Source organism: Lacerta agilis, chromosome 2, assembly GCF_009819535.1.
Source record: "Lacerta agilis isolate rLacAgi1 chromosome 2, rLacAgi1.pri, whole genome shotgun sequence".
Classification (NCBI taxonomy): Eukaryota; Metazoa; Chordata; class Lepidosauria; order Squamata; family Lacertidae; genus Lacerta; species Lacerta agilis.
The window spans coordinates 34,458,914-34,481,142 of NC_046313.1; positions in this window are offsets into that span (position 1 = coordinate 34,458,914).

Genomic DNA, 22,229 nt, shown 5'->3' on the forward strand with positions numbered 1-22,229 from the left:
CGCAGTAGGGGCAGAGTGAAATTCTGATTGGGGACTGTATTTAGGGCAAAACATACCCCCCCCCCACAACCCAGTTAAAGGCTTCCCATGCCACAAACCTAATCTGGCTCCTCCCCAGCCCACCTATTGCTTAAAACCCTGCTGAGAGCCCGAGGGCCCTGCTCCTGCCTCTATCCACCTGGCCCACGGCGGGGTCTGACAGGTGCTATAAGGACTGCTGCTGCTGCTCAGCAGAGAGGGCATCTTCTTTTAAATTGCTTTTTATATCCTTTTAAGGTTTTTTTTAAGTGTTTTAACTGTTTTTAACTGAGTTGTAAGGGCATTTTGTGGGATGTACCTGGGAGGAGAGGAACGGGGGAGAGCAGGGGGGAGAGACCCAGTTAAAGTGGTTGTGGGTAGAGGGAGGTATGGCGTGGGAGGAGGGACAGGCTGCGTAAGGGGCACATGGCCCAGGCAGTTAGTGACTGTGCTGTGTGCCAGCCCCTCATCCAACCTAGGGAATTGGGGTTGTCATATCAGCCAGCCCTTGGGTCTGCAACTGCTGCTGTTGAATGCCAGGTCGGCCCAGAATAAAATCTCCCTCATCCATGATCTGATTATGGATGAGGAGGCTGATCTGGCATGTATCACTGAAACCTGGGTGGGTGAACAGGGTGGAGTTGGTCTCACCCAGCTGTGCCCATGTGGGTAGTCAGTACCGCATCAAGCCAGACTCAAGGGTTGGGGAGGGGGGGTTGCTGTGGTCTATAGAGCCTCTCTGAGAGCCAGTGTGGTGTAGTGGTTAAGAGCGGTAGACTCGTTATCGGTCGCGTCTCCGCTCCTCCACACGCAGCTGCTGGGTGACCTTGGGCTAGTCACACTTCTTTGAAGTCTCTCAGCCCCACTCACCTCACAGAGTGTTTGTTGTGGGGGAGGAAGGGAAAGAAGAATGTTAGCTTCTTTGAGACTCCTTCGGGTAGTGAAAAGCGGGATATCAAATCCAAACTCTTCTTCTTCTCTATCTCCAGACTCTCTGTCCAGTCATGTGTGTGTGTGTGTGTGTGTGTGTGTGTGTGTGTGTGTTCCTGGTGTTGGGCAATCAGGACAGATTAGGGATTCTACTGGTTTACCGCCCGCCTCGCTGCCCAGCAGTCTCCCTGTCTGAACTGACTGAACTGGTCTCAGGGGTGGTGTTGAGGACTCCCAGACTGCTGGTACTGGGAGACTTCAACATCCATGCCCAGGCAGCTGGCTCTGGGGCGGCTCAGGACCTCATGGCCGCCATGACAACCATGGGGCTCTCCCATCGTGTCACCGGCCCAAAGCACATGGCAGGCCACCACTCTGGGCCTTGTTTTCTCGACTGGGCAGGAAGACGGTGATTTGAAGGTGGGGGACATTGACATCAGTCATGGTCAGATCACTTTCTGTTGAGATTTAGGCTGTCAGCACCTTTCCCCCTCCACAGAGGCAGGGGATCTATTAGCCCTCGGAGGCTGATGGGTCAAGTGGGGTTTGAAACGGCTCTGATGGGTTTTCTGGCTGATATGACTGGCACCCCTGTTGAAGCCCTGACCGACCTCTGGAACACCCGACCTTTGGTTGATTTAATTGACATCTGGTGCTCTTTTTAAATGGTTTTTTTTGGGGGGGGGAGTTATTGGGTTGTTGTTTTCATTTTAATTTTATATTTTGTGGTTTTATATTTTGATTTTGTTCTGAGAACCACCCTGAGACCTCTGGGTATATGGTGGTATGTAAATTAAAAATTAAATAAATAATAAATAAACAAACAAACAACCTTAGGAAACATAGGGAGCTGCCTCATACGGAATAAAACAGTTGTTCCATCTAACTCAATATTGTTTGCACTGACTGGCAGTGGCTTTCCATGGGTTCAGACCAGGCACATTCCCTACCTGGAGATGTCAGGGATTGAACCAAGGACCTTCTGCCTGCAAAGCAGATGATCTACAATTTACCTACAGCCCTTCCTTTCAGGTCTGGTCATTAGCCAAGACTTGGGGGATGAAGAAAATGAAACCGAAAATCAAAACAGAAATTAATTTTGGCAGGCATGGACACGAAGGATTAATGCTGTTCAGTTAACCACAAGTGAAACCTCAGGAGAGAGGCATGTTACTTTTAAAGGAAGGAAGTTAAGAAACAAAGCCACTTGAAAAATTGAAGATGTTTTTTTTGGGAGGGAATGCTGTTTCTGGGAACATAAAACTGAAACGACAAATTCCACAAAGTACATGAATTACAGTGAAAACGGAAACTGGCCCAAAATTCCACCCTCTAGGTTTGCAGCCCCATCCACAAGCTCCAAAAAAGTCCAGGTGCATTCACAACCCATGGTAGAAAAGAGGATGTACCCCTGAAACTCTGCATGAGGTATGGGGGTGTCCCATGGCTCCTCTGCAGGAGGTGAGCACTTTTGTCTCCATGGGTTTGGGGGATTCCGTCTGTTTCTGTACCCCCTGTGCAGTCTAATGGAGTGAGGCAACTGTTAGATTGCAGATGGGAATATTTAGAGAGGCAGAAGCCTTATTTCTTATGGTAGAACATCAGAGGGAGTTGTCTTACTTCTCCTCTCCTTTACTTTTTAAAAGCTGAACAACTCGAGCTGATTTATTTATTTAAAGGAAACGGGGATATGTACAAGCAAAACATAGAGCTGTAATCTGGGGGAATTAATTTAAATGTTAATCAGTTAAACATTTGCTAACTACATGTAACAAGTCCATCCTCCCTCCATTACAGTCCCTCAGTTTTAGCTCTTCTGGATTGCGCCGCCTTGTCTGCAAGATCAGCATATGGATCATTTGGCCATCCAAGGCCAATCAGATTTTTACCATGATGGAGAGAGAGACCTTCTCTTGAGTGCTCAACAGCAATAAGCACACAAACAACCAAACTCTCCCAACCCAACAACAATAATTAGATAATGAAAAGGGCTCTTGAGACGACAGTGCTGTAAGATCTTCACCATCTTCATCTAAACTCAGGTGTAAAAATGTGTAAGCCATATTTCTTAAAGACACTGCAAGCTTCCACTGCATTTCGTTCTGAACGGAAACACAGCCCTGGGTGAGCACCTGGAACCACATGGGATCTTGGGCAGGGATTGCAGATGGCTCACAACCTTTGTATCATTATGAAGTCCAGTTTGATCCAGGTACAAAGTCAGATAAGTCATTCCCACTCAAACAAAACACAGGGGTCTCCTTATGCAATTGGGACTGTCGCCTTATAATAACTGGCTAGGCTTTGCCCTGCAGGGCAAATAAAAGGCTTCAGGAAAAGAAACCCTTTCCTTAGGGAGATGGGCACTAATTCAAAGGATGTTGTCTTCAAACTCAGTTTTCCTCAAGGCACAGCTATTAACACTAATTAGCATAATTAAGTCAGCCCCATTCATTTCAGTGGGTCTACAAGAAGATCAAACCTAACCATTCTTAAGGAAATCAGCCCTGAGTGCTCACTGGAAGGACAGATCCTGAAGCTGAGGCTCCAATACTTTGGCCACCTCATGAGAAGAGAAGACTCCCTGGAAAAGACCCTGATGTTGGGAAAGATTGAGGGCACAAGGAGAAGGGGACAACAGAGGACAAGATGGTTGGACAGTGTTTTCGAAGCTACTAACATGAGTTTGGCCAAACTGCGAGAGGCAGTGGAAGACAGGAGTGGCTGGCGTGCTCTGGTCCATGGGGTCACAAAGAGTCGGACACGACTAAACAACAACAACAACACTCTAAGTCAAACTGATGTGAATACCAACCACTCCATGTACAGTATTTGCATCCCTTACGATAAACTGTTTTGCATCACCTAAGGAAGGGGGGGGGGAGTTGTTAAGGCTTCCAACCACTTTCTTCCTGAACCCACCCACCCCTTCCCTGCCAACAATGGTTCTCTAGAAATAGCTAAGCTGTGCATTAGTTCTTAGGAAAGGGGAACTCCGTTGTGTACCGCAGAGCAGGACGAATTTGGCACAAGATGCAACTGAGCCGAAATCAGTGTTAGCATCCAGCGAATACACTCCAGGCATTCTTAAACTGCACCTGGAGGCGATTTTGAGTAGGGAAATGGCTGGCAAAGGAAAGGGACTCGGCTGCTCCCCGCAGTTCCTCGGCTCCCAATCCAGAATCTGCTTCGGATTTAAAGGAAAGCGGTCAGCGTTCATCCCGATTCCCGGAGCATACCCTCTAGTAGGCACCCTCAGTGGCCCGATTCTTGAAGCCACGCAGCCTGGATCGGATTCTCCCGCTCCGGTTTCTAGGCGCCGTCGTTGCAAGAGGAACTCGATTTCGCTCCAGCCTCGCAAGACCTTTGCAGCTTTCTCTAACGGGCGACCGAAGGGGGGGGGGAGCACTACTGGGGAAAGCCTTACCTGAGTGACAGCAGCTGAGAAGAAGAAAGCGCGAGCATCGACAAGCAGGCAAGTTGCAATCCCCGCTTGTGAGCGAGCAGCAACAGTCTCACTCTCTTCCCTCGACGGGGCACACGCAAAACGAAACGAAAGGAAAACACAGAGAAGTGCTTTCACTTGTCGTAGGCTATGAAGGCAATAGTAAGTTCAATGAGTCTACTCTCCCGGAAATAAGGGAATTCAGCATTTAGGCCGCCCACTTTCACCCCCCCCCCTTGTTTCACATCTCGACGACGTGTTCTTGGCTGGATCTAGGAACGCCCTCCCAGCTGATGTCAAGGCAATAAGCAACTATTTTACTTTTAAAAGACAACTGAAGGCGGCCCTGTTTAGCAAAGTTTTTAATGTTTGATGCTGTATTGTTTTTAATATTCGGTTGAAAGCCGCCCAGAGGGGCTGGGGAAACACAGCCAGATGGGTGGCGTATAAATAAATAAATAATAATAATAATAATTATTATTATTATTATTATTATTATTATTATTATTATTATTATCGTTAATATTGAATGAGAAATCGGGTTGGCAAAAACAGAACTCTACAGCGCCATCTGGTGTCACTGTGTTAGAATGCGTATTCAACGCACATAAAGCGCGTTTTCTTTGCCAAGTGTAGCTGAGTCTCTTTCGTTAGGTTTGAGTTGATCTTAGTCCAGGTATGACCTGGCTGCTTATCTTAGACGTTCAGGTTCTTTCATATATTGCAAACTCCTGCTGCAAAAGGCTCCCTTTAACAGTGACATTTCCCTCTGACAGCAGCATGTTAGGAAGACAGATAATGCTTCGTTTTCATTTCCCCTCCCACCAAAGTTTGAAGCCAACAAATTGACTTGATTATCTTTCTATCCCGCTTTTCCTTCAAATGAATTCCAAAGCGGATTACAAACAATAAACAACAAGAACATAGCAGAACATCGTTTAAAATAATTAACAAGTCATCAATAAAACAATTGCGATATAAAACACTGTTCACAAAGCAGCAACTTAAAAAAAAGATAAACCACAATCAGAGCAAAAGTCATATTGCATGAGCAACAAATCAATATGACATTTGTAATCGATAAAACAATGTCAACAACATTAAGAGAACAGCAACTAAAAAAATAAACTTAGCACTGCTAAATTCATACACACAGTCTCCTTGCTGCCATGACTAGTGCCGGATTTACGTATAAGCTAAACAAGCTATAGCTTAGGGCCCCACTCTCTTGGGAGCCCCCCAAAAATTAAAGAATAAAAAGCCTGGATGTACATTTCCAAAATATAAGATAAAAAACAAAATAAAGCCTACATACAGCAACAGTGTTTGGTGTTGTGTAGGCTCCTATGATGTAAGTAATGGGCCCCGCCTGCTACCTAAAATGTCACTGGTTTGCTCATTTTTATATATAGGTTACCTACATTCTGCATGGACTGGTTGCATGGATAGGTCCATAAGTTACCATTTAGCATATATTCAACACAAAAAAACAGCAACAATTTGTTGTTGACAAAGGACAGCTGGACCTACAAAGGGCCCCATATAAAGATACAGAAGCCCAAGATTGTGTTCAGCAGCCTCAGCTTTTTATAGCTGGAGTCAGTAAGGACCCCGCCCTCCCAGGCCAGTTAGGAAAAGGCCTCTAGAGCAGGAAGCAGGTCTCCCGGGAGCCAAGATAAAGAAATAATGAAGCTTAGGGCTTCATCAAACCTAAATCCGGCCCTGGCCATGACTCATAATCTTTCACTCTATTCTGGTCATTAAAATACACATAAAAATACATAAAATACACATCATGTCTGTTGTTAATGCAGCTCAGTGAGATGCTGCACTGGCTGGTGGAGATAGTGGGGTTCTTGGGACTACCACCCAAGGTGCTCACCTTGGTAGGTGCTCACTCCAGGTAGCCTGCCCAGGTGCCATTGCCCACATTGCTCTCTATAACCAGGAGGTCCATTCCCATTCAATGAAGTCTGAGACCAGCCTGTCCCTCCCGGACCAGCAAGTCATGGCTGCACTCGGTGTAGGAGAGGCTGCCAGCGGCATAATGGGAGAAGCTGTTCTTCCCACATTTCTCCTTTCATCAGCATTAAAAAGATGTGTGGGGTACAAATTATAAAATTATTATTAAAAATTATTATCATGATAGTTTATTGTTTTAATGCTGCACACTGATAAGAGGTGTTTCCTTAAAAAATTAAGCCGTTTAAATAAATAAATAAATAAATAAATAAATAAATAAATAAATAATATTCCATGGATTTGATGAAGTGGACTCTGCTTCACAATAGATTATGCTATAAAAAATTTGTTACACTTTCAGGTGCCACAAGACTCTTCGTTGTCACAGCCCCTCTCTTGAAATGTATTTCTGTTCTTTAAAAGGCTGTATCTTGGCCTGGTTGTGCATTGTTGTTGTTGTTATAAAAAACATAGTCTGTCTACATATGACCATTTGTTGGCCTCTCAAGTGGCTAGATCAGGACAGGTTGCCGACTTGAATAAAATATTGTGGGGGGCCCAGGTGAGCCCCAGTCTGCATAATCAATCACATGATGCAGTGCACATACACCATTTGAATGGCAATGTCCATCAACTGGGGGGGGGACAGCCCCCTCAAATATTTTATCATGGGGGGCCCTAGAAGTTGGCTCCTATGGATCAGGTGATCCCAGACTTCATTCATGTGGTTTGTGGCAAGTTTGTGGGTTTGCGGTTAAAGACAGGCAATGACACATCCACCCCATTAAATATTTATATTTCAAGTTGTCTTTTTATTGCTTCTTTTATTTCAAAAGAATTCAAATTGCAATAAAATATGAATGAAGTGTGTGCGCGTGCGTGCATACACACACACACACACATTACATAACAATCACATATGGTGGGATTCACCCAACACACCGCATCAGCAGAAACCCTAAACGAGGACTTCCGCTTGTGCAATGGGGCTTTGCCTCCTCTCTTTGCCACACATACCCCCACAACACCTGTAATTGGTTCGGGGAGGGGGAGTCAGGAGAACCCCCAGAACAGCACATGAGAGGAGAGGAAAGGAGATTGTTCCATCCAGCAAGCTGCAATGCTTGTGCAGGAAGAATGTCTGTAACAGCGTGACATGGAATCCCACCACAAATATGCAGCTCAGTGCATTACAATTGCTGAAACAGGCAGGGAAAACCCTAAGTAAATAAATAAAAATAAGTAAGTAAGTAGTCTGTTAAGACCTATCCACCAAATGGTCCATGGGTGGGGAGGAGGGAGAGTTTGCGTGTACTAGTCTAGGTGTGGCATTTGGACTTTGTTCCTGCAAACCCAGCCAGCGGCTAGATAAGTGTTGTTGTTTTTCATTAGCTGTGTTCTTCAGCTGATAAGAAATGTTTCTGCTCACCCACTGGCATGAGTACATTTGTAGTACATATTAAATTCCAAAGTACAAAATAATGGCATTCTCTTTTATTTCATGCAATTCCAGGATTGTGATGAGACACTACAAACCCTTCAGTGTAGGCCACACTCTGATGTCATGCATATCTAGGATTGTGTTGTGGCACCAACGGGGGATGCACAATGACAACATTAGTTCTTTATGTAGATAGGAATATATGCATTAATTTCCATAGGTCTACTCTGAATAAGAATTAGTTGACTACCACACAGTGTATTTTTCCCATGTAACAAATCCTTACTGAAAAACACGATTTCCATTCCCTACAGACAAGTAGACAGAAGTGTTTTCAGAAATGGCTAAGGGCTTCTTTATATGCTGCTTTTTTATACTTGACTGCATACAAAATATAGGTTGCAGGTGGCACTGTGGGTTAAACCACAGAGCCTAGGGCTTGCTGAACAGAAGGTCGGTGCTTTGAATCCCCGCAATGGGATGAGCTCCCGTTGCTCAGTCCCAGCTCCTGCCCACCTAGCAGTTCGAAAGCGCATCAAAGTGCAAGTAGATAAATAGGTACCACTCTGGCGGGAAGGTAAAAGGCGTTTCCGTGCGCTGCTCTGGTTCGCCAGAAGCGGCTTTGTCATGCTGGCCACATGACCCGGAAGCTGTATCCTGGTTCCCTCGGCCAGTAACGCGAGATGAGCACCGTAACCCCAGAGTCGGACACAACTGGACCTAATGGTCAGGGGTCCCTTTACCTTTACATACAAAATAAACATGAATTGCATCAAATACGATTGGAGAATGAGAGCATTATCTGTTGGTAGGCCTTTCCAAACACTTATGAGCTGCAGCATGATAGTTTATCTGCTACTGCACCTAGCTGCAGCCAAAACATTGTGTTAACAAGCTACTAAGAGATTAGCTGGCTAGAGCCTTTAGTTTCAGATTATTCTTTAGCTGGGATGTGTCTGTGAGAGAGAAGAACATAAGAATGCAAGGATGGGTGAAACTGGAGTGGAGGAATGTTCAGCAGGTGCTACTAAAAATGTTTGTAGCAATATCCTCAATGTGAAACCCTACTCCAGGATTAACTATGGCTTTGTACACGTTACCATTTCCTCTGGTTCAATGGGCTCCCACCAATGGTGTTTGAAGCCATTTGCACATGATGCTAGCCCCAGTCCATGTGTAACCTGTAGATCCCTAAGAAATACTCTTCTGATGTGCTTTCTTCTCAAACCAGCTGCCATCCCATTTGAAAACAGCAGTTAAACCAAGATGCTCATGTGACTTGAAAATGACCTCGCTGCACATTAAGCTGCTAATCTGTATTTTCACCTTCACTTTCTGAACTAAAAACGCTTAACAGATTGCTCTTTTGCATTATAAACAAGGCAATAAGGAAACCAGAGAGCTCAGGTTCTGTTTATTATGAACAATACTTGACCTTTATCACTCTCAGCCTGTGGCACAGACAGTGTCGGATTTACCTATCAGCTAAACAAGCTATAGCTTAGGGCCCCACTCGTTTACCTTCCCGCTGGAGCGGTATCTATTTATCTACTTGCACTTTGACGTGCTTTCAAACTGCTAGGTGGGCAGGAGCTGGGACTGAGCAACAGGAGCTCACCCCGTCGCGGGGATTTGAACCGCCGACCTTCCAATTGGCAAGCCCTAGACTCAGTGGTTTAGGCCACAGAGCCACCCGCGTCATGTAAAAGCCATAGCAGTAGGCAATAGGTATGTGAAAGTTTGTTTGCATTCTACATTTCCAATGAACAAGAGTGACAACCTCCTTTTGTATTGCAACAGGCAGGACTTACTACCAAAACCTCAGGATTATTTTCCTTTATTGGTGTATCTGGTCCCACTGCAAAAGTCAATGAATTACCTCACCTGTGCTTATCCAAACATTACATGCCCATGATTCATGTGTGGAGCCTGATTCACAGTCTGCATTTATGAAAAGGTTAACTTAACTTTTAATTTATATATAGGTTATGTGCCACCTCTGAACAAACCCTGTAAAATGGTAAAAAAAAATCAAGTGTAAACAGTTTTAGAAGAAACCATTTTCTAGCCAAACATGACCCCAAATTTATTTAGTCTTGAAAGCCACATCTGTTGAATAAAAGCCACCAAATACATTTAATCTTCTCTCTGTGTTTCCCAGCCTGCACGTCCTGAGCCACAGGTGGATCATGAAACCTGTGCAAGTGGGTTACAGTCTGCATAAGTAAACTTAAAATAACAATGCATTGCTTTTAATTTATAGTTACATCCAAACTGAACTGCAGCCTGTTAGCAGCAGCCACCACCCCTGCCCATGTGGTAGTTGTGGGAGCCTACGATGCAAACTTTCTTGCCACCCGTCAGGGCTTAATATTAGCAGCAGCTCTTCTTGAAAGGAAATGCAAGACAGCAGGATTTCAACCTTGGAAGACAACCAGAGAAATGCAACTGTAAAAGAGAGGCAGAAAAATGGAAACGTAATGACAATCGCTTACCCAAAGCATCCACTAGATGACCCCATTGCTGCACAGAATTGGAAGCACATTTTACACTACAAATGAAGGTTTGAACCATTCACAAATAGCACACCTGAATCTGTATACTACTAAATAATTCGTATTAAACACCATTTAGCTGCATTTAGCTGGTGCTATTAGGAATTATCACAGGGAAACAGTGACTATGTTCAGCAATAGTGTTAGTGTAAGCACCCAGCAATACTGGTGACCTGAGTTACCTCGATGAGTATCAACCACAAAGATTCAGTGACCTGGACACTAAGAAAACCCTTTTCTGGGAGAACATTGGAAAAACATTAAACTAATGAGTTAAACTATCAGGATAAAATTTTACTTGCTCATAAATTACTACAATCATGAGTGAGCAGTGAGGGAACCAAATCTGCTGGCAGTGCCAGATTATTGTGGGCATTAAAAGCAAAAAGGGACTGCAGGGAGCTTCGGAAAGATCTCTCCAAAATCGGTGAATAGGCAATAAAATGGCAAATGTGGCTCACTATAGCTGTGTATACACCCTATACCTTTAAAGTACTGTACATTTGAAGCACTCTCTTTCTCTCAGAGAATTCTGGGCAATGTAGTTTGTGAAGCATTGCTGGGAACTGCAACTTTGTGAGGAGTAAAATACACATGCATTCACAAGTGAGTGAACTGTTTACCTTTTCTTCTCCATGTCCTTTGCAGTAGACAGCACCACCCCTTTAAAAATAAGGATTATTGTGGGGAATCATTGTCAACCCTGGCCTTCAATCCAGATCATATCTCACTGTAAAAGCAATAAAGGTAAAGGTAAAGGGACCCCTGACCATTAGGTCCAGTCATGTCCGACTCTGGGGTTGTGGGGCTCATCTCGCATTACTGGCCGAGGGTGCCGGCGTACAGCTTCCGGGTCATGTAGCCAGAATGACAAAGCCGCTTCTGGCGAACCAGAGCAGCGCACGGAAACGCCTTTTACCTTCCTGCCAGAGCGGTACCTATTTATCTACTTGCACTTTGACATGCTTTCAAACTGCTAAGTGGGCAAGAGCAGGGACCGAGCAATGGGAGCTCACCCTATCGCGGGGATTTGAACTGCCAACCTTCTGATCGGCAAGCTCTAGGGCCTAGGCTCTGTGGTTTAACGCACAGCGCCACCCACCTCCCATAAAAGCGATAACCCTGTGCAAAAGCTGGCAGGAAATGAAGCGCCAGATGAATTGTATCCTGTCTCTCATTGGAGTGACTTGAACAGCAAAAATAATGAGCATGTTTTGGTATGTTTTGCTTGTTTATTTGTATGTGCATCTTTGACTCTCAGATGGGGAGCTGGCCAGAAATCTATTTTAGAGTATCTCCTCCTCCTTCCCACACCAGCTCCTGCTCCTATTTGCTCTTCTCTCTTTGAAACAGCAGTGGTGAACTCAGCTTGCTAAAGCTTACTTGTGAGCAGAACACTTAAGTGCCTTGGCTTGGGTGAGGGATGGACAGCACAGCCCTTTAATGCAACCTTTCAAGTCAGTGTATTCCAAGCATGGGAGCAACAGGTCTGGTCCAAAACCACAAGCGCCCAGTAATGAGAGCACAGGAAGCTGCCTTTTATGGAGTCGGACCATTGAGCTCTGTATTATCTACAGTACACTGACCAGAAGCAGCTCTCCAGAGTCTCAAGCAGAGGTCTCTCCAACCCGACCTGGAAAGGGTTGAATCTGGGACTTCCCGCATGCCAAACACATGCTCTATACAGCATTTATGGCCTGTCCCTTACAATGGGGTAGATTTAAATCTAATACATTCAGTGTTTGCTGCATAGCACTTGGGGAAAACTGTCTAGACAGGAATGATGAAATGTGTATCTCAGACCATTGTCTGTTGTGAAGCTTAGATAAAAGTTTGGTTCTTTTATTCTCGCCAGATCTACGCAGGATGCAAAGTGTCCCTTCACTGTTTGCAAATTGTACAGTATTATTCTACTTTAAAAGCAAATAGCTTGGGGGCTTTCTAAGAAGAAAAAATGAACAGAGGTGGCCTTGATAGGCGCTAGTTTAAGTCTGACTTTAAGAAATAACTTTAAGAAGTGTCTGAGCATTTTCAGAGTGTATTTCCCTCACTACTGAATAACCACAGTCATATTTCACACATCTGGGAGTAGGGGACAAGGATGTTTGGGTTAGAATATATGACACCTGGCCAGACCTGAATGCCAGCACCTATTTTTAAAAGATGGTCCCCACTAATCTCTTATTTTTTCCCTTCCTTCCTTTCCTCCTTTTTGCATACACATGAGCTTTATGCAAGAAAAAGTAGAATGTTCACCAAAACAATAATAATTGCCTGCTTGAAGCCATAAAAAAAACCAATTAAGGCTTTCTTGAATCCTAAAGTAATTAAGCAGATAAAGCTCATTTTAATGGGTTCTGCCCTCATTAAAACAAAAACAAAATGTACCTGTTTAGCCAACTATGACCGCTTCTCTGATTGTAGGAAACAGAACCATCAGTGCACACATTGCTTGGTCCTAAAAATGTCAAAGCAGACTTAGCCAGTCAGTGGTTTCCATTTACAGGTGGGTAGCCGTGTTGGTCTGCCATAGTCAAAACAAAATAAAAATTTCTTTCCAGTAGCACCTTAGAGACCAACTAAGTTTGTTCTTGGTATGAGCTTTCGTGTGCATGCACACTTCTTCAGATTCAGTGGTTTCCATGTATTGGATGTGTATGCAGAATGAGTTGCCTCTAAAGATAGGATGGACACTGGGAGCCCATAGGAAGGGAGTTAACCTTCACAAGAAAATTTTCCTCTTGCAAATTTCTATGCCCAGATTAATGGCATTACTGTATACTCATTTGCGAAAGTCAGGGCTAGCGCAACCCAGCAGGCAGTGTACATACAGTTGCCTGGAGCTACAGAATCACAGGGGCTGCAAGCTAATCACAAAATAATTTGGAGGAATACAATCAGCACCTCAGATTCTTGGGATGACATGGTCAAATGTATTGTGCACACTCTCTCCCTCACTTATACACATACCCGCCCATACGCACACCCAAGAAACGAGACTAGCTGTTGTTAGCTTTCATTTCATGGGCAAAACAGGTTTGTTTTAGCAGCAAATATAACTTGATTATCATGGGACGCTTAAGAAGAACATCAATCAGCAATTCCAGCCGAAATGTATCTTTTTCCATCAAGAACAGAACAGCAACATGTAACTTTGAGCTCCATGCAGATACAACTAAGGCTCCCTCCAGATATCTTTTTATCGTGCATTCATCATGAGTTGTGCTCATGATGCTATCGGGGTGGTCATACACAAACGCTTTCAACACCTCTTGAATCTGCAAATGTTTCAAAGCACTTATAGTGCTTTACTGTAATTGCTGAGTTTTCCATAGTTTCCTGCAACAAATGTTGCTGTGCCTGTTTTATTCTCTCTTTTAATGCACTATAGTTTGAGGGCCTTAGCAATGTGTCAAAATGCACCTGCTTCTTTGTGACACAGCCACGGCCCCATGCTTTCTGGTGATGCCAGAAAATATCATTCCTGTGGATTGTTTTTGTGTCTGTGTGTGTGTGTAAATGAAAATGAAAACGAGCAAACAGAGGCTGAACTTGAAAACAAAGTGTGAAAATGAAAGAATTGGGGTATAGCACAAGTAACTTATGCTGGTGGGGTCAGAGCAGGATAAATGTGTGCTGTTCTACCAATCCTATATACTTATAGTTGTTGATGGGTGTGGCCATTCCTGTGGGTTACCCCCCACAAACAAGCATGGTTTAGCCCAACTGCAACAGCCTAAACATTAAAAAAAACCTTTAAAAGTGTTCGAATGGAAGTGTAGTGGCATGGCAGCGTAGCACAACTAACTTGCAGTTGGGATGAAAGGGGGCATTGGGGATGGTGGGAATGCACACAACAGAATGGGCAGAGTTAAAGTGTAGATGCAATAATGCAGGAACATTGGGGACGCATTGCAGAACAACTGATAAGGCAGGACGATCTGTAGAGGCTCCATTATAACTTCAAATGCACTATTAATGCAGCGATGACACCCACAATAAAACAGAAGTCCTGATGGGCTGTAAATCCAGAGCCACTTAGTAACTAAACAATATAATGTTACTATCCACAAAATCACCCATGCCAGGACGCCTGTTATCCTCAAAATCAGTATATGTTTCGCTAGTTCTGCTTTTATTTTGTTTCTCTAGTAACAAGACGAAGGCAAGACAAAAACTGCATTATTTAGAAAGCTTTCCCCTGTATCCTTATCGTCTTCCCTGTATGTCTCCGAATTCCCAGGCCATTACGGCATCTATGTGCTAGCATTCTTGCATCTTCTCCTATTTATTTTCAGTATTAAATATAATTGTTGTTGACCTCCAGGGCTCACAACTGGCTAAATCAGAAAATGCTTTATGATCCAGTAAAGTGGATCTAATTGTAACCATTGGAGGATTTCAAGTTCAGTGTAAGGATTACTTATTGCAATCAAATAATAATGAATGGAATATCTGAACGAGGGAATATCTATAACAAAGGTTACGCTCTGTTGTTGAGGTGCAGCCTCATTATGAGGAAGCATCTGTAATCAGCTCGTGTCTCTGTATTTGCAGAACGCTTCACTAGCAACCAAGTTCTGGATGAATGGCACCCCTCCTCTCTCAGTGTACAGAGATGAAACAGAAACAGTGTGTGCTTGAGAGAGAGGAGAGGAGAGGAGAGGAGAGGAGAGGAGAGGAGAGGAGAGGAGAGGAGAGGAGACAGCAGCAAAAAAAACCCAACCTTCTCAAAGTATAGATGCTTATAGGAAAACAGATGGGCACAGAAGAGGGTGGCTCCCTCTGCCTCAATGTTGCCAATGACAGGCCAAGTAGGATGGTGGCAACCTCAATCGCTAGGGAACCAAAGGAAAGGTTGCTAGGGTAAACGGAAGAGCAGTAGTGCTTCCTGTGTTGATGGTACACAGGTACCAGCCAAGTAGAAGAAAGGGACTGAGAAGATGCAAGAAGTTGAGAGAAGCCCTTTGGAGAGTCCTGTGGTGTTATGTACTAAGCTTGGATCCTAGAACAATAGGCAGGTAGCATCCTAGAATGCAACAACTGATTGGCCTGCAGGAGAAGACCAATCAGGCTCCAGGAGAAAAGCAGAATCAGCCAATCAGACGGGACTCATTGTGTAAATAATGTATATAAAAGCCTGAGGTTTGGGGGGAAATTCAGTCACTGTTTTACAAGCTGCAATAAAGGGCATAAAATCACTGCAGGACTCAGAGTATATTTCATGTGATGAACTGGATTCCTGAGTTCCGAGGCCAATGGGTTCACCAGGTCTACTCTGGAGCAAGAGTGGCCTGGTCTTCGGAGAAACCTCAAGGGGGGGGGTTGAGGGGAACCCACTTTGAATTGTAAACACTGTCCTTCATTTCTATTTCATGCGAAGCTAAGCAGCTTTCAAAAGGGAAGATTAGGTGTGCTGCTCTTCTATTGGAAGAGCTCTTGGATTTCCTTTTTCTTAGATCCACTGAAATCGGGGGGGGGGTTATGCTATCCTAAATCATAGTCAACTTGAGTTGGATCCATTGTTTCCTGGCACATGAGATTCACAGGTATCTCCACCAGCTAGAAAGATATTCAGAAGCAGGGCAGGGAAAGACAAGGGTCTGAGAGCACTTCTGATATTGAATAGCTTTAGCATACTCAGGCAGACCCTCCAAATATTTGAAACACCTGTACCCCGTTTCCTAAAGACCCTATCGGATGCTGAGATCAGCAGATAGTTCTGTCACTCTCAGAAGGTGTTAGTGGCCCAGGCTAGGTTGTTGAATCCATTATGGGAAATGCTATACCTGAATTTAGAACTTTCATACAACCTATTAAATATGTAGGCTCTCCCAGACCCCTCAAGTGTCCCTATTTTCCAGGGACATCTCTGATTTAGAAAAGCCATCCTGGTTTCTTATTTGATCCCAGAATGTCCCACTTTTCCTTAGAATGTCCCTATTTTCATTGGAGACATGTTGGTTGGTATGGAGTTATCTGACCCCCCGAGTTGTCTGAAGGCAATCCTGTACAGGGAAGGTTTTTTTTAATGTTTAATGTTTTATTATGGGTTTTTTTTTTAATATGTTGGAAGCTGCCCAGAATGACTGGGGCAACCCAGTAAGATGTGTGGGGTATAAATAGTAAAATTATCATTATGGAATGGGGTGTCCCTATTTTCATCAGAGAAATGTTGGACCGTATGCTCAAGAATCGAAAGTTTTGTTTCTTTGTAGGAAATGTATACTTTTTGTGAATTCTGGCTTGCACTGGTATAATGGTCAACCTGCTAAGCATTATGAATTGGCTAAGCAGTCTCATAATAAAGTACTGTACTTTTTATTACTGTTGTTGTTGTTGTTTAGTCGTTCATTCGTGTCCGACTCTTCGTGACCCCATGGACCAGAGCACGCCAGGCACGCCTATCCTTCACTGCCTCTCGCAGTTTGGCCAAACTCATGTTAGTAGCTTCGAGAACACTGTCCAACTATCTCATCCTCTGTCATCCCTTTCTCCTTGTGCCCTCCATCTTTCCCAACATCAGGGTCTTTTCCAGGGAGTCTTCCCTTCTCATGAGGTGGCCAAAGTACTGGAGCCTCAACTTCAGGATCTGCCCTTCCAGTGAGCACTCAGGGCTGATTTCTTTAAGAATGGATAGGTTTGATCTTCTTGCAGTCCATGGGACTCTCAATAGTCTCCTCCAGCACCATAATTCAAAAGCATCAATTCTTCGGCGATCAGCCTTCTTTATGGTCCAGCTCTCACTTCCGTGAGAAGTTTTATTACTGTATTCTCTTGTTATTACCTTTAATGCTTTACCATTCAAATTTATTTAATATTATAGTTCATTTTATGCCATTTAGGAATCCATAGGATGTCCATTTTTCATTGAAAGTCTTTCTGTTTCGGAATCCAAATTAGCAGGCTGATAATTCTCACCATTTGTTCTTTGCAAGAAACTTTCCATTCTTTGCAGGTACCTCTTTGTGCTTAGCAGTCACCTAATGTCTGTTCATTAAAAGAAATTAATGTCCAGGATCATCATTAACACCACACTTCTTGAAAGCCAGAATTCCCGGGCGATGTTGGAAAAGCTGAAGTAAAAGGGCCTTTTCACATACATGAACAATAAGCCGTGGAGTTTTATTGTACACACCCCTCTATTATTAATATAATGTTAGCTTTTCACCAGGAATTCATTCTGAATTTATATCTGGCCATTGGTAAAATAAATTAGCTCCAAGTGCAGCCTGTGAAGCCAAGAAGTTTCCAGCCTGCCCTTTCTGCCCTTTTACCAGTTGATCAATAGACAAACCTGAACACTGGCAGCGACCGCATGAATTTTGACCACCACTGATATTGTTAAAGAAACCCATGGATAGTCCATTCTTAAGCCAATAAAAGAACACAACAGATAATTAACATTACCGGACAAAACTCTAAATCACTGGTATGATGTAAAACCTTCTCAAAAAGTAAGTCTATAAACCACAGAGGAGTTAAGTTGAATTTAAGAGTAGAGATGTTAGAGAATTCTGTCAAAATGGGAAACGGGACCAGAAATTGCATCAGTTTTGTGTTCATCGGCAAACAGGAACGGAAATCAAGCGGGTGAATGTGATTGGTATTCACTGTCATCATTCTCCCCGCCCCCAATTATTGATGATATCCCACCCACCCCCATGGTAATGAATTGTATGGAATTGTGCAACAGTAATGTAACCAATTACGTTATTAACTTTGTGAGTCGCGTAACATTCTTACCGTGGAAACCAAACTGCAGCAGCACAGAAACAACACTGCATGTGGTGGGTACGAGGTGGAGCAGAAAATGATGCCTTTTTACATCCCTAGTTCAGCCCTGATGGCCTGTGGATCTCTATTAGAACTATAAAATAGTTGGTCTTGGCAGCAGCTTAAAGGCTAAATTTGCAATCCTGCACACACTTATGTGGGAGTGTGCACCACTGAACACAGTGTGACTTCCTTCTGAGTAAATGTGCAAAGGGCTCAGGCGGGAGTGCCGTTTTATTGTAAGAACATGAACTTTCATAGGTTGTGTCAGATAATAAAATGTATTTAACAACAAGCATGTATGATCAGTTGTTTGAATCTTAAAAGTGTCTTGGTGAAATGTCCATCTTAAAATGATATACCTTTGTTCCATCATGTTTTGTAATGAGAAAATTATCTATAGTTGCTGTTGGGAGTGAGACTGCATTTCATCCCATTGGATATATTCCTGTCGTTTTATATCTGGGAACTTACAGGTTTGCCAAACAGAAAAAGGTTTTTGTTTGTTTGTTTGGAGAATGCTTGCAAAAAAAAAATTTCTTTCTACCGTATCTTTCTTTAGACTTTTTGTCAATTAAAATAACAATTCTCTGTTATCCAGGACTCATATCCTTGGTTATATGTGTTTTGTCTGAGCATTAATGCTGCAATTTTGGGGGCAAGACTTGTGATGAAAAAGAACTTTTAGACATTTTAAATGGAGCCATGATCTAAATCCAGCCCCTGAATCATTTGCTCTTCATTAATTTGGAAGCAGAAACCTTCAGAAATAAATAAAAACACAGTGAACTCCTTCAGAGCAGAATCTCAGCTTACTGTACGCAGTGTTGAGAAGAAATTGAAAGAAGCCTGTCCAATTGGGTACATATGGGAATAATCTGGTGCTGTGATGGAAAGCAAAATCTCATCAAATTACAAGAAATTCTATTTTGGCTTTGATCATTTTTACAGTGTGGGGAAGCTATTTTCTGTTACCTGTTTTTTTTAAAAAAACAAAAACAGAGACAACACATTATTTTCACAGAACAGCTTGCCGATTTTGTACCTCTCTATTTCAGTCTTTGATCTTTTTCAGATCTGAATGTTGACTAATTGGCATAACCATTATCAATATCCTTCAATAAAGTGCAATTAAGAAACCGAGCCTCTTCCAAGCCTTAGAAGACAAGGCCCATGATCCTGTTCAAAGCAATCTTAGGCATGCATGTCTACACAGAAGTAAATCCCATTGAGTTAAATGGAACTTACTCCCAAGTAAATGCAAATATGATTGGTCTTGAGCTCAATGGGGCTTACTTTTGAGTAGACATATACAGGATTGTGCTGCTTGTCGCATTGATCTTATTGGCAGAGATGTAAGCATATGCTCAAGTCAACTAATGAAAAGTGCTTTCCTTTGGCTAAATTTTGCTGCCCTCTTCTTGGAGAAGCCTTCCCCTTCATTAATTCTCTATATACGCCACCCGCGTATATACATTTTGTTAAATAAAGGAATAGTTCAGTATTGTTTATCCTGTAGTGAACTACAGAAATCTTTCCCAGCCCTACTTGAAGATGCCAAGCATTGAACCTGGGAGCAGTTACATGTAAAGCATAAAGGAGACTTGGTCAGTCAAAGCAAGTCCTCCACCTCTGAGCCACAGCGCTCTCTCGCTCTCTCTCTCTCTCTGATATGGCCCTTTCCTCAGAAGGGCACTCCATGCTTCTGATATGATAGTGCATTTCCCATTTCTTAGCTGCTATATTTATGCTGGAAGTACACATTAAATCAATGCTTCTTTGATGCAGCGGAGCATCTGCACTCATGGTTCATTAAACAATTTTCCCTCTCTGGGCCTATGAAGTTGCATTGCAGTTACTCTCCTCGTGGGTCTCCATTTTTATTCCACTGGCAATTGGGTTTGTCACATACTAAAGCAGAGGAATGGACAATACACTGCAAAGATGTGTTATTGTTTTATATACATTTTGTTCTGTGGAATGCTCTTCCAGTGGAATCCAGCCGGTGCTTTCTGTTTTAATCCTTCAGGGCCATCTCAAAACATTTCTGTGCTTCCAAGCTTATGCAGGCAATCAAGAAAACTTCTTTCTGTAACAGTTCATTGATGATCTCTTAAATTTTCACCTGGCTTCTATTGTACGTTTCTATTCTATTCTATTCTATGGTTGATGTAAAGCGCTTTGATTTTTTATGATATAGTGGCATATAAAATACTTTGGTAACTAAACAGGTGCAAGCAAAGTAAAAGCAGGGTTCAGCTACCTGTGGGAACAGAAAATGTCTGTCTTGATATCCACTTCTAATATGTTAAGCAAGACCTCAAACCAGCTGTTTTGCATTGGCTGTAGAAAAGGAGCATGCAGGATACAATATATCTCAAAGGTGCAAAAACAGGAGTACTTTATGGGAGCAACAAAATGTTGTATATACAAAGATGAAGGTGAAGAAGAGGTTTTGCACTCCCCCCCAAAAAAATTAGGTGTCCTCATATGGTTTGGGTTAATTTGTTTTAAGTATAGAAACTGAGAGTGTTCTATAGGTTCCCCATCCCTGGTTTAGCCTTTCATATGGAGCCCCATTAAATTTCAAGGGTTATTTCTACATAGGGAAGTAAAGCACTACTGTTATAAGTCAAAACCCAACACAATCTCCTGCTTACATGTAACCGTAGTGAACTTTGGGACAATAGCGCAGGATCTTAATTTACAGCAAAATTAAAATTCATTGGTATGAAAGATAAGAATGAACAAACAATTTTTTTAAAGGACTGGAATTGCTCCTGACATTTCAGCTAAGCCACGATGTGCTCTTTTGCTGCTGTCAATCAGATGTATAACTGTGACCTCCTCATCCATGTTATCCAGTGAAACAATAAACAACAAACTGCTGATGTCATTGGGGGGGGGGGAGACCAAAGATTTTCTGACTGCTGCATTTACCTGAGCAAGGCAGCACAAATGAGCAAACCTTCATGGAAGATCGTCAAGAGCTGCTGGGGCTTGAACTGGAAGGCTTTTGAGTTTGTGTGCAGCTACCCTGTGTGCCTGGTGAGCAACTACTGGTAAATTGCAAGTTGCAATATTTGCACAAGCAGTTCAGTAGCCTCAGGCTGTGACCTGGCTCTGTCCATCTAGATTGGCTATTGGATTCTCTGGGACAGAAAGTACTTTCAGAGGGCCCCCTCTTCCAGTTAAGTCTTATTTGAACAACAAGAGCTTTCCATTCCTGTATCTGTTGGTTGGCCTTCAATTCTGGGTTGATCCTTCCTCTTCTGTCCTAACTTCTGCCTTGCGCCACCCACATCACCTGGTTCATCCTGGTCTGCTGTACCTTGCCCATTGGTGACAAAGATCAAGCACCCATGGTTTCCCTGAAATAAAGGAAATTCCATCTTCCTGTCCAGTTTCAGGAAAATACATTGCGCATGTGTTTTATTAGTACCCCATTCTGTTTTATATTATGATAAGTGATTACCAGACACAACATTTAATGCACTGCTTATAAAGTTTTTATTAAGCAAGGATGGAGGAACAGGAATTATTTTATTGCTGAAAGCAGTCATTTGTAATGTGAGTCTGATAAGATAAAAGCAATATGCAGGCTGATGGAGCAACTCTCCCTTGTCAGCAGCACAAGTAGGCATACTGCAGGACAGCCCCAAAGGTGCCCCACTGAGGTCCACAGTGATGCCATACCCATACAATCTCCCAATATGTTCAGTTGCTCTGCTGCATTAAACCCCTATGGGTTTCCACACCAGTCACAGATTTGGAAGAAAAAAGGAAGGTTTTGTGTGTGAGGTTTTTTGCCCTTTGTCTCCAGTAAGGTGATAGAACAACTTTACTTTATGTTTCTCCTCCTCTCCCTCCCTTTGAGCGGGAAGCGGCGTCGCGCCGAGTTTGTTTTCGAAGCCCTGGGCAAACAACGTCGGGGACACTGGCACAGAAGACCTCCAATTCCGGGACTGGATGGAGTCGCAGAGGGTCCTGCCCCCATCGTGCGCCCTCCAAAGTCTGGAGGGTGCGCATGATGGAGGGGGGGGGTCTGGGGGCGGGCCTGGTGGATTCCATTAAAAGCTCCTCGCTCTCCCCCACTGCACAC